Here is a 13,812-nt window from a genome sequence, read left to right on the forward strand (position 1 = left end):
ATGGTGCAGTTCCAGACAAGGCAGCTCTTGCTGATGAGGAGGCTGGAGTCCAAATGGGGGAGCTGGACTCAGGTGGAGTCTTTGGTTTGCTGTGCAGAGCACTATCTTCAAGTGCGTCCTGCACTTCTGGAGTTTCCTGTCTGAACTGATTTTTTTGGTTTGACCTCAGTCCTGTCCCTTCCTTTTCCCTGCTGTGCTCTGTATTGCAAGGAATTTCATTTCCTAGGTGCCCTTGCTCCCTAGCCTTCAAAAGTTTAGCCAGTAGGATGCTCAGCAGCAAGAAAGGAATGTGAAAAGGAAGGGAGAAACCTGGGTCCTTCTTCCCACCCATTCTCTGCCTGTGGTGGTGTTTTCTGTTCAGCTCCAGCCCTTCCCTCTGTGCTCCTCTCCCAGTGGGCAGCCCTTGCCATAAGTTTACCTCTTGCTGGACAACCCCAGTTTCTGATAACACCATTTCTTCCCTTTTATCTCTCCAGGGCTATGGGTGGTAGCAGCCCCCTCATAGGCTGATAGCCCTGGTTTTCTCTCTGTTTGGCTTCTCTATTCATCACCTGTATTCTCAAATCCTTATATCAAATTGCCTCTATTTAAAGGGCCTAAGAGTCACTTCTCTCTCTCTCTCTCTCCCCCCCCTCCCCCTCTCCCTCTCTCTCTCTCCCTCTCTTTCTCTCCCTCTCTCTCTCTCCCTCTCTCTCTCACCTAGACCCTGAAGAATATTCCCAAATCAGACCCCTTAGAGTGTTTTACTGTCTGTTGCCACCCTGACTCACCCCATGGAAGTCACTGTAAGCTCGTAACCACCCTAATGAATTCAAGGTACCAGATATTTCCCCCCTGCAAAGAAAACAGAATTTGACAACAATTTCAAAATAGTCTGGTTGTCTAGATTTCTCAGCAGGCATCCATTGGGATGTGTAGAGTTACAATCTTTCATTTCTTCATGGGCCTCTCGTTTTGTAGGAATACGAGTGATTCCTTCCTTTACAACTGTGAGAGGAACTGTTTTGCATCTACTATTTTGATTTTGAAAAAATTCATGCAGTTGTTCTGCCCTTCCCCCTGTTTGCCTGGGCTGTTGATCTTGTGATATATTTATAGAGATTGTGGTTGGCTGACCAGGAGTTATTTTGCAATAGGAATTTGTAAGATTTCTACTTTGAGCATGTGTTCCAGACTTTTCTTTCTTAAAAAAAAAAAAAAAAAAAAAAAAAAAGTCTTAGAACATCTACTTCGCCCTTCTGTAATTATTTCTCTTTCACAGCAAAAGTAAGCCCTGCACTTTACACCTATTTTTTTCTGTGTGTATTTCTTTTGTACCTGGTCCTCTTTGTTCTTTGATGTCTCCTTTTACTACGCATTTTAAAAGGCCTCAGCTTCTTTCTTCTGCGTGGGTATATGTTTGCAAATGAAAATGTGGTGAGCAGAAAAAGGTTGCTTTGGGGGTCAGGAGGCCCTAGTTTCTCTGTCTGTACAAGAAGGGCATCCCAGCAATTTGGGAGGCCAAGGTAGGTGGATCACCTGAGATCAGGAGTTTGAGACCAACCTGACCAACATGGTGAAACCTTGTCTCTACTAAATACAAAAAATTAGCTGGGAGTGGTGGCAGGCACCTGTAATCCCAGCTACTGGCTGAGGTAGGAGAATCTCTTGAACCCGGGAGGCAGAGGTTGCAGTGAACCAAGTTCATCCCACTGCACTCCAGCCTTGGCAACAAGAGCAAACTCTGTCTCAAAAAAAGAAGAGCGTTGGACTAGATTAGAGGGGGCAGGCATGCTTCCATCCCCAGCTTTACCATACTCACTGCAGATACCAGTAATCAATCATAACACTCGTTCTAACTGAGCTCTGCTGTGACCTCAGAATCTTTCTTAACACATGGTCCTGGGCAGCCACTACTAAGTGATTAACAGGCCGTTCTTGAACTAGATGAAATGATTCCCTAGACCCCGTTCACCAGCCTGGCTCTCTTGACTATTGGCACTACAGTTTCTTTATGTTTTAAACCAATTAACTGACTTTTATGAAGCCCTATCTTGATGCCACACATCTGTAGCCCTATGGAGTCACAGAGAAGCTGAAAACAGCAAGCCACCCTCCCGGAACCTGCAGCTTGGTGGGGAGCAAGGCTACAGAGTGGTGGTGATCTTAGGTGTGCTCAGGAACCTAGGATGTTGTCCTGTGGTCAGGGAAGGCTTCCTAGGGGTGGTTAGAGTAGACCGTCATCTAGGCAGTGAGACAGCATTAGCAAGTTTCAGAATTAAGAGGGTCCTCAAAATTCTCTCATTTATAGCTAGAGAACAGAGGCCCAGAGGAAAAAGGGACTTGCCCAAATTTTAATAAGTGGTTATAATTATAGCTAAAGTTTACTACTAATAAGTCATTTTATGAAAAGTAACTATTTATATAGGTGGTACTTATATACTACTTACTAAGTTCCAGACGCTGTTCTGAGAGCTTTATGCATTTGGTCCTCAGTAACCTTGTGAGGGGAGTACTGTTATTATCTCCATTTGACAGATGAGGAAACTGAGTCACAAAGGTTAAGTGACTTACCCAGTGACATATAGCATGTAAGTTGTGGAGCCAAGGTTTAAACCCAACCCATCTGCCTGTAGAGTCTATGCTGGGAACTACTGTGCGAAATAAATCCTGCCAGCCAGACAGATCAGGATATGTTTGACTTTTTTTTTTTTAAGTATTAATTTTACTTGCCACCATCAATGTAATCCTAACGATATCTCCCAGATCTGTGGCTCAGGTAGTGTTGTCAGCACTGGCTGAGACTATTACAGGCTTTTTATCGCTTCATCCACCCTACAGCCATGGGGTGGGGGGATTTTTATCACTATTTTACATCAGAGTAAACTGAGGCTTAGGGACAGGATGTGTGGAGCTGCTTAGTGGCCCAGGCAGAATTGGAACTCAGGCCTGCCTGATTCCAGGTGTCAGCATTGGAATGTTTCTGAGAGACCATCAGTCCAGCAGCCTTTTTGAATAGATGGGCAGTCTGAGGGCCAGAGACTGCCTCTTGAGCAAGTCAGAGGACGGCCTGGTGCCAATGAGGGTCTCATAGAGTGTAAAGTTCTTCCTTCTCCCTAGTGAGGCCGTCCAGATGTGCCATACAGGCCAGCATTACCCTGGCCATACCAAAGGAGGCTGAAGCCTTCAGTTCACTGGCAGAGATTTGAGGACAGCCTCTTCCCCTTCTGCCATACATAGAAATATCTAAGGGGGTGACTTAAACCCTTGTCCCTGAATTCTGGGTTCACCTAATTTGGAGTTTGCAACCCTCTGTTTTATAATAGGTTTTTCTATCCATGAAGCAAAAAAAGTTTCCTTTTTTTTTTTTTAACCCCCAACCCCCACTTCCTGCTGCTCTGAAGTGAGTATTTATCACATATTTAATGAGTAATCTGAGTCTTGGCCTGGTGAGGCTGTACCAGGACATGGTTTATGGCTGATCTGGTTTTAACTTGCTCCAGGCGGTTTTCCCTAGAGTTTTCTGTAAAATCATAAACCTGGAGAGAGAATTTTTGTGGAATTCAGTCACATGACTCGCTCTTTTGTAAATTGAGAGATTAACTGTGACTGGAAAGAACTGAGATGCATTTCTTTTTTAAAAAAGAAAACAAGCAGAGCAGCATTTATGCACCCAGAGGAGCGTGTCCACGCTGAAAGACGACTGGGCAAGTCACTCTCCAAGGTCATCCCGCCAACCTTGGAGCCAGGCTGGCATCGGGTTTGAAAATGTGGACTTGGACGGAGGATCTGGGTTGGAGTCCTGGCTGAGTCTTTCCCAGCTGGTCCCTGGTCCCAGCGTGCCTCTAAATCCTCCCCTGCACATGGGGACTAGTGACATGCCCACCTCTTATGGTAGCTGAGAACATTAAATGAGATCATGCCTACTGTACCCTGAGCCAGGGCTGGCACACGGGAGGTGCCCAGTGGATGCTGGCCACTTCTGGATGGCTAAGATTATCGTCATTTGAAGCCCTTTATGCTGAATTGATGTTATTAGCCGGCACTACACAGATGTAAAGACCCTGTTCCAAGCATGCCTAGCTCATGTAATCCTCATAGTGGCTCTGAGGTGGGCAGTGGGATCTCCCCATTTTACAGATAAGGGAACTGAGGCACTGAGGGATCATGATGCATCCAGGGTCCCACTCACACATGGTGGCGCTTGTGACCAGGCTGACTCCCAGTAACCATTAGGATCTGGATCCAATCTGCATGGCCACTCATCAGAGAGAGGAGAAGAATCCATCTGTACCTGGAAACTCACAAGAAGCAGACAAGACCCACACTGGTTCCATTTCGTGCCCGGCCCCCTTCTCCTTTAAATTTCATGACTCAGGCGTGACTGCTGGCTTCTTTCTTCCTGGTGTAGTCCTGGAGCCTGTGGGCATTTTGGTTGTTGGTCCCTGGGAGGGAGACCAGGCTTCTTCTCTTAACTCAGACCTCAGCCAACCCTCCCTGGACTTTGAAATCTACCCCCTAACTGGTCTTGGTGTCTGTCGTTGCTCTAGTCAGCAGCCCATGGGAGGACAGAATTCTGACCATGTTACTGCCCTGCCTGGAGCCCCTGGTGGCAGGTGAAGGATATATGGGACCTCCCTGCTATCCCTGAGAAACTGTTTTGTAAATGTGAAATTTCTTCAATATAAAAAGTGTTTTAAAAAATAAAAACAACACCTCACTGGGCCTGATCCAGGAAAAACCTCACTCTTTTGAAATGACATTTAGAACACTTTCTGATCCTGCCCAGCTGGGGGAATAGAATGAACACACATTAATCAACTAGAAGCTGTCATAGTACCAGTTGGGTTCATGTGGAGACTGAGGGCTCTAGCCATGATGGTACCTGGTGCCCTGGGATGGGAACCAACCTGTGCCTTGGGTGGTGAGTCCCACATAGCCATGCAGGGGACACTTCTGCCTCCACCTCTCTGTGTATTTCCCCCTTCTCCTTTATTTTTTATTTATTTATTTATTTTTTGAGACCAAGTTTTGCTCTTGTTGCCCAGGCTGGAGTGCAGTGACACCATCTTAGCTCACTGCAACCTCTGCCTCCCGGGTTCAAGCGATTCTCCTGCCTCAGCCTCCCAAGTAGCTGGGATTATAGGAGTCCGCCACCATGCCTGGCTAAGTTTTTGTATTTTTAGTAGAGACAGGGTTTCACCATGTTGACCAGGCTGGTCTTGAACTGACTGCAGGTGATCCACCCACCTCGGCCTCCCAAAGTGCTGGGATTACAGACGTGAGCCACTGCGCCCGGCCCTCTTCTCCTTTAAACTTCGTGACTCAGGCCTCAGGTTTGGAGGTGAATTCTTCTATTCTTCCATCCTCCCAAAGGCTCAGGTCTGTGCATGAAGGAAACTAGGCCCTCTGCACATAGTCTAAGACTGGCAGGGGCTTCTCCACAGTGGCAGCAGTTTATTTAAACAACAGCAAAAGAAAACCTGTGTTCACAGAGCAACTAATATGTGCCGGCATCTTGTGGGTGTTTTCCCCAAGTTACCTCAGTTGGGCTGTGCTGCTCCCAGTAGCTCTTAGTCCTGAAGCTTTCTCTCCTCCTTCGCTGCCCCAAACCACCATCATCTTGTCCCTGAAAGGGGACAGTGGACACTATGTTGACTACTGCCTCTGGTCTGCAGCTCACACTTGCTTTTGGGGTGCACATACCTTCCAAGTCTGTCCGTAAGCCTCAGCTCCCTTAGCCTGACTTACAGACTTACTGATTCCTGACTGTTGACAGTGATGACCAAGACAGCGATGATGATGATGATGTTGATAACGATGATGGCTGTATTAGGGTCTGGATCCAGTGTGCATGGCTGCCCATTTGAGAGAGGGGAAGGATCCATCTGTACCTGGAAACTCACAGGAAGCCAACAAGACCCACGCTGGTTCCATTCGAGGGAAGCATGATTTATTTTTTAACACGACCTCAGAGAGCCAAGGCTTGGGAAAGACGGAAAGGCATCATAACCAAGAGGCATAAAGAAAGCGGTCATTTCCCCTGGCTTTCCCTTGTAGTTGGAAATCTGGCCAGTCAGTGGCGATGTCTCTGGGGCCCCCTGCAGAGACCTGTTTTGGGGACGGTCTTCACATTTCTGTTCCATGGAGCATTGTGGCCACTCCGCAGCAAATAAAAAGGGGAAAGATCAAACCATTGTTCCTTCTTCTTCACAGCTGGAAGCTACCAATTCCAGAGGGAGGCATGGGCTCTGGCCTGGGGGTCTAGTCAGGAACTCCTTGTGTGAGCCTGTCCATGTTGGGTGGGTGGACCCTTCCTCCATTGGTGAAGCCTTCAGAGAAGGCTGCAGCCCAGCGAGGCTCAGGGACTGGGCTTCTCAGTTGGGCAAAGTGGTACCCTTCTCCTCACTGCCCTCCACAAGGTGTGTGTCACTCTGCCATCCAGCCTGGGTTAGCTTTACCTGCATCTAGAGTTTCTTTCCCCGCTGTTGAGTGTGAGCTCTGGGCTCCCCATTCCAGCATCCGTCCTCAGGGAAGCTCTTCCTGACCCTGAAGTCTGTTGGATCCTCTTGTCAAAGATGCTGATGGAACCCGGAGCTTTCCCTTCAGAGCACGTATCTCAGTTGGTAATTGCACAGTGGTAGATTGAAGTCATTAAGTGGTCAGTGCCAGTCCCCTTCACTATTCTTGTTGCTGTGATGTCCCCAGTAACCATGTTGGTTCCCAGCCCATAGTAGGTGTTTACATCATAATGCATAGGGGCATTTGGGTGAATGAATAAATAACCAGGTCTGATTCATTTTAGTATCCTCCACTGGCCAAGGCCTTGCCCAGAATCACACATCTAATAGGAACTTCATAAATATGTGTGGGAAAATGGCACGAACCCATGGAGTTCCAGTTCTTTCAGGCCAGGGTCTTCTCTGGCAGCCTCTACCCACTCCTCATGTTTGGAAGCCAGGGCAGTCAGTGGCTTTGAGTTACCATGTTCAGTTGGGGAAAGAAAACTCAAAATTAAAAACCAAGTACAATGTGTTAGGCACCTATCACTGAATATGGTCTAAGAGGCAAGGTCTAAGTAGAGAATTTATCATGTAGTTGGTTTCCTGGGAAGAGAATCCTCTTTGTAACTTGCAAAGCTCTTTATAACTTTTTCAGCAGTCCCTGGCACTCTTAATGGCGTTTTTCGGGGATACCTGGTGACTAAATGCTGGGGCCACCTGTGCCTGAGTTGGAGTTCTGTGGCTAGACAGAAAAACGGTTCATCCATATGATGTGGGGCCAGGTTTTATCCATTGATTCTATAGAGGAAGGGCCAAGTATATAGAGGAAATGGCTGTGGACTTGGGTGAGATGTGTGAGCCTTGGCCAAGCCATTGGAGGTGGTATGACCTTGGGCAAGTCACTTAGCCCCTCCTGGTGCTTGGTCAAAGGGGGGTGGTTAAACTGCAGTGTTTTCCCTGCAGGGTTATTGGGAGGATCTCATTGAATGTAACCATCTGTAAAGTACTGTGCTGCTGGTTAATATTCTCATGTATGGGAGAGATGCAACTTCATTTTTCTTCATGCTAAGGCCTGTGATTTTTGGAATCTTCCTGACTCTTTCTCTCATATCCCAAATCTAATTTGCCAGCGGGTCTGGATGGTTCTACCTTCCAGTATATTCAGAACTCAACCTTTCCTCACCTTCTTTAGCCCCTGCCGCCACCATCATCATTTCCCTGGCCGCTGCCGTAGCCCCGCCAGCCTCCTGCTTCCACCCTGGCCTCATGGTCTCCTTTCAACACAGCAGCCAGAATGATCTTTGTAAAATAGAAGTCAAATTATGTCACTTTGCCAAAACCTTCTAGTGGCTTTCCGGAGTAGAAGCCAAGGCTCTTTGGAGGCCTGCAAGGCTCTGCAGGAGCTGACCTCCCATGATCTCTCCTTCTCTCCTCCTCATGTACTCTGTGCCAGGTACCCTGGCATTCTTTCTGTTGGTCATTTGCACTGACATCCACTTTGCCCCAGACACCACATGGCCAACTCTCTCACCTCTTCCAGTGTTCACCCAATGATGCCTACCCGATCACCCTGCTTAAAATTGCAACCTGTGGCTCATCCTTTGTCCCCAGCATTCCTGACCACCCTATCCTTCCCTGTCATGGCGCCCCTGTCTCCCCCGCATACTGTAGAACTGATTACTTTCAGGCATACTATATGTTTTACTTATTTATTACGCCTAATGTTAGCTTGAAATGTAATTGCCATGAGGGTAGGGATATATCCCGACTGCCTAGAATGACATCTGGCATGTAGTTGGAGCTGAATAAATGTTTGTTGGATGAATGAGTGATTTTTCCTTATCTGAGTCTTGTACCTCAGTGAGGGAGACAGAAAGTTACACGTTAAGTTTTGGGTGATTCACTGGATTTTGGAAAGGAAAGAGATATATACATAAGGCTTGAGTTGTTTCAGACTGACTGTCCTCTAAATATTAGGGGGCGCAGAATCATCCTCTGGGCAGGTCCTGGGTGGGTGGGTGCTTCTTGCCAGTGCAGCACCCCCTGCGGGCCTCCAGGTTTAATGAACTTGGTTGCACCCACTAACTGAGGCCACATCTCTTCCTGCAGGGTTAATTGTACCAGCTGGTCATTTAACACAATGTTTATGTTTGTACTAACATGTAAAAATATATGAAATATGGATTATGGTGTCCTATGTATTTGGTAGTTGTGAATGTAACATTCAAACGAATTGGTAAGAATTAGTAAGCCACCAGACTTCAAAAGGCATTTGAGCATGCAGAGAAGCTCCCTTTTCTCTCCGGGTTCATGTTCATGCTTCCCTTCCATAAGGGTGCAGAGACGCCTGAAAAATACCGACCACTGGGCATTCACAACTGTCCCCTAGTGGATTTGAGGTCATCCACCCAGAGCCCAGCAGAGTACTTGCCACATAGTAGGTTTTCAAGAACTATCTGCTGAGTGAATAAAGGAATGATTAATTGTTGGAGGTCATTTGATATATTTCATTCAAGCATAATGGCCAATGCACCATTCATCTATGCAACCTCATTATCAGTATTTTTTGAGAAATCATCATAATTAACATATTCAACTGTATTTGCTGAGTATTTGCCCTGTGCCAGGCCTGGAGCTAGGTACTGGTGACATACATGGTCATGTGTGGGATGTAGCCTTTGGGGGAGGCGCAGCACACAGCCTGGGGGGTGACAGACGCTTCAGCAACTGCAGCCCCAGTCTGAGTCCCCTAGAGTTGGTGGAAGGCATTGATGGCAGCGTGTCAGCAGTGTTGGGAAAACAATGAACAGGGACAAATTAAATCTAGCTGGGGGAGGAGGGAGCCATTCAATTCTCTAGAGACCAAGTAATTTTTGAGTTGCGTGGGGGGAGGAAAAGACAAAATCCTAATTATAGCACTGTGAAAATGTGCTGCTCCAGGTCCATCCTGAGCTTGGCTAGCTGAGGCGCCATCTTGGAAATAACCCCTCCAAGATGGCAGCCCCCTCTGCCCTCACAGAGCTGGGGGGACTATGAGGCCCCCACATTTGTGGCAGCACTTCAGGCTCGGCGCTCTTATCGAATAAACGCATTTCATTCTTCGAGATCAGGCAGCCAGGACCTAAGGAGCTGTTTTTCCTCCATTGTGCAAGCATGACAAATCATTAATTTTTGATTGATTTGCTTAGAATTATGGGCGCCCCAGCATTCTTTCCACCGCTGAACAGCTGTATAACAAATGAATATATCAGTGTGCACAAAAGATTGGAGATCTAAGAGAAGCAATTACATTGGCCACCCTCCCCCACCCTCACCCCTTCCCGGGCAATGAAGGGAGGAAATTTTTACCAGAAATTCCTCAAGTGGCTTAAAAAAAAAATGCCATTTTATAATTGAATTAAATCTTTATCTCTTCATCTTTTGCAGCAGGTTTTTTCCAAACACACACCGGTTCCCCACGTGCTTGGGTTCTATCCATCCAGGAGGAATCTTTAATAATGAAATTTCAACTTGTGTGAATTAAAACCAAAATGAAAAAAAGGGAAAAAAGAAAAGAGCAAATTCTACCCCTCCTTTCTGCTTTTTTTTTTTTTTTTGGTCGCTGCTATTTCTTTAAGATTTTGGAACCGTACCAGTGCACTAAATGTGACCTCCATAACTTTTAAATTAAGAATTTATGCTGGCTTGAAATTTATGAAATATTTCAGCATGAAAGAAAGCCTTTTTCCCTCAGGAAAATTGAGCAATAAATCACAGCACTGTGGATTTACTGCCCTAGAGCCAGCGAGAGATAGGATTTTTTTTTTTTTTTTTGCTTCATTCTGAAAAAAAATGTAATCATATAAGACAGCTTAGCTGCTATCCTCCCACTCTCTAGAATTTTTAATTTCAGCTGTTTCTGCTTGGATTTATTTCCAATATTCCTGCTCGGCTTTTCAATTTCCTCAGTTATTAAATTTTAATTCAGTGCATTAGCATTTAAATTAAAAAAGGGTTTATTTTATCGAAATCGTTGGCCAGCCCCCATCCTGGAGCACGCGAATTGCCTGTTTCTGCCATTTGCACAAAATGTGAAATGCAGCTAATGTCTTACAACTTACATTTGCACAAATTTAGAAATAAAATTTCTGGGTTTGGAATAATATTTTCTTTCCAAGAAAACCCTTAATAAGAGAATGGAAAAGAACAACTTCACATTCATTTGGGAGGGAAGGGGAGGGTCAGATAAAACCAAAAATAGCCTTGCCCAGGTCCTGAGGGGAAGCTGGTGAATAAGGAATGGGTGGGGCTGGGAAGGGGGGACAGGCACCCTTATGTGGGCTGGAGGGCTTGGGTACACGTTTACCCCAGCTTCATGGGAGTGGGAAGGAGGATCTCCCTGGGGTCCTCCTTATTTTGTTTGCCAGAGGGGACTGGTTAAGGTTGGGTCTGCTCCACATGGAATGAGAGAGATGGAAGGGACAGGGGAGATGATCTGATTTAATCTTCTTCCCCCATACCCCATTTTTTACCTATGGAGAACCTCAGGTCCAGAGAAAGGAAAGAGCTTGTCTAAGGTTCAAAATGAGACTCAGAGCCAGGGCAACAAGCTACATCCTCTAGGAGCTCATAGTCCAGTGGTAGAAGATGATGGAGCAACAGTAGCTGCAGTGGGAGTTTCCATTACTTGAGTGATTACCACATATGCCAGGGCTGTTTGACTGGCATTATTGTTGACTGGACCATTGGAGAAGGCCTTCAGGCTGTGGTGGTGTGGTGGCCACTCATGAGATGCCCTCTTGCAACTTGGGATTCGGGGAAGGCTTTTAGGCAGAAGACCCATGGTCCAATCCAGGCTGGCTCTGGGACTCCTTCATCTTATACATATCACTCTGGTTTTCTGTGCCACAGTTTCCTAGCCCCAATAAATAGTGGCCTCTATAACTGTAGGGTTGTCAATGATTATTTTAATTATTATGGCCAAGCACTCACTAAGTACTTCAACATGCTATTACAGGTTTTACCTTATTTTTCTTGAGTCTCAAGCCAGTCCTGTGAGGTAGGTACTGTGATTAGCATCTTGCCATTTTGCAGATGAAGAAATTGAGGCCTTGGGAGTACATTGCAGAGCTAGAAAATGGCAAAACCAGGACTTGAACTCAGACCATCTGACTCTAAATGCTGTGCTGATAAGCTTCAGCGCACGTTGAGAATCAGGTCAGATTATACAGGGTACTGACGAGTTTGTCATTTAGATGGAATCATATGAAATTGCTGCTGTTAGAACATTTTGGCCTTGGCAAATGGCAATGTCAGAGGTTCAGCTTATTCCACATGGAAGGAATGGCTGTGATGTATTTGTAAGGACACAGACCACCACACTGGCCTGGCATAGGTGGATCTCCACCCTGGGTGTTGGTGCTCCCAACACAGTGGGCTTCGGCTCTGTTGTCATGGTGTAGCTGGACTCGGCCAGGCCCACATGCTGTGACTGCCTTGTGCTGTGATACTGTCACATATGTGTTGGATGTCTCCCACTGAATCCATTGTCCATCCATATCCCAATGAAGCAACTCTCATCCGCCACCATCTGAATATCCCACACCCTGCCCAGGTAGAACTCCTTCCTCTAGTTGCCCCAGCACCACCACCTGAGTCTCTGTAAAAGTATTTGACAACTCTTTGAATATTTTTGGTACTTTCTCTTTGTTTTATATAAATGGGTGGAAAACAGAAATGCGTGCAGCTACCAGTAACACGAAGCTGAAGTGTCATTCACCCAATAAAAGAGAAACAAAGGTGGAGGTTATTAGGCGTGCCGAAAACAGAGACTCTTCCCACACTCTGTCGTGTGTTCTGTTGCCCTTGAGCTGGTCAACTCTGTGTGAAATTGTGAAGGAAAAGGACAAAAATGACAACTTTAAAAGTGTGTGTGAAATGCAAAAATACACCCACAGAATTAAGTCTGAAAGGCAAGAGATCCATTTGGGAGTTGACCAATTTCTTAAGCTCTCTGGGGCAGAATTTCCACCCATACCACTTCTGCTGCTTATGATACAAACATTAAAACAACTCAGCCTGTTTGCTTCACATACAAGTTTTGAGGAATGCAAGATGTCGGAAAGAGGCTGTAATTGATCTGTTCTTCTGCTCCCAGGGAAATGATATGCAAACCGTTTTCTGCTTTCTTGTTTCTTCCATTGAAATAATGCATTGGCAGCTCATTAATTTCTCCCTTCCAGACCTCACATTTCTCCTTCCCTATTAGTCCTTAACCTTTCCCTTTCCCTTGTGTGGGAAATAGGGGCTGTTTGACGTCACCCCATTTCCCAGTTGGCTCTCCTGAATGTTGGTGGGAAGTAAAATGTTCCAGAACTGAGGAAGGTGGACTTTGGGGTGACCCAGACCTGAGCTTATAGCTGTGGGACTTTTGATACATAACTTAAATTCTTTCACCTTCTGTGTTCCTGCCTGTAAAATGGGGATATTATAGGGTGGAAGGGAGGACCTATGGTGAAGATTAAACGAGAGAAGGCATGAATGTCCATATCCTAGCGCCTAATGGGAAGTTCTCCATGGGGAGCTAGTGTGGATGCCCCCTGGGACCAGACAGGGGCTGGGTTATTATAAGGTAAGGGGGAGGCTCGGTAGAGACTGTGGAAAAGCAAGTATGTCAGCTCTAGCTGCCTGTCGCCATGTAGGACTGGGTATCACAGGGTTATCCAGTTTAATAAGAGAAGGTGGAGATCTGGCCTTTTTTCAGTGCAATTCTTTTATTTTTATATATTGCCAATTTGTTTGAATCGAAGTCTGCCATCTGATTTTGCCAGTTTGCAACTTCTTGTAAGCACTCATCAAAAGGTAGCTACTGGTGTTTTATGTTAGATCCTCGGTCCTTCATCTGCAATCTTGAAATTCAAAAAAACTTGAAAAAGTTTTTGTAACTGATGAGGCAGCAGAACTTGACCCGAAGGGAGAAAAGGCTACGGTCGTGATTGTTGTCTTGTTGGCATTTATGCTTTGTAGGGTTACCTATGCATATGCTTTACAACAGAAATATCAATGTGCTTGATTAGCAGGGGCTCTGCCAGGGTTGTTTCCAAATTATAAAACATAGGCAGTACATTCCCTTTCTAAAATTGGAAAAATTCTGAATTTGGAAACACATATGCACCTGAATTTCAGACCTGTATTATCCTGTGATTCTTATTAGAGGTGTTTTGGCAAAGCTCGGAAATACATCTTTAGCTGGCGGTGGTGGAGAATCTAGGCGTTGTTCCCAGGTCTGCAACCTCCATCAGCCTCTCCATTGAGGTCCCCCTGAGCACTGGTCTAGGAGTCGGGACCCCCC

The 13,812-nt window shown here is 45.9% G+C and overlaps 1 protein-coding gene across 15 annotated transcripts in view; it reads left to right on the forward strand.

Moving 5' to 3' along the window:
* Nucleotides 1-13,812, forward strand: part of ZNF618 (zinc finger protein 618) — a 179,348-nt gene that overhangs the window by 76,611 nt on the left and 88,925 nt on the right. The window lies entirely within an intron of this gene.

This window comes from Sapajus apella, unplaced genomic scaffold (genome assembly GCF_009761245.1).
Source record: "Sapajus apella isolate SASKATOON/1434 unplaced genomic scaffold, GSC_monkey_1.0 scaffold46, whole genome shotgun sequence".
Lineage (NCBI taxonomy): Eukaryota > Metazoa > Chordata > Mammalia > Primates > Cebidae > Sapajus > Sapajus apella.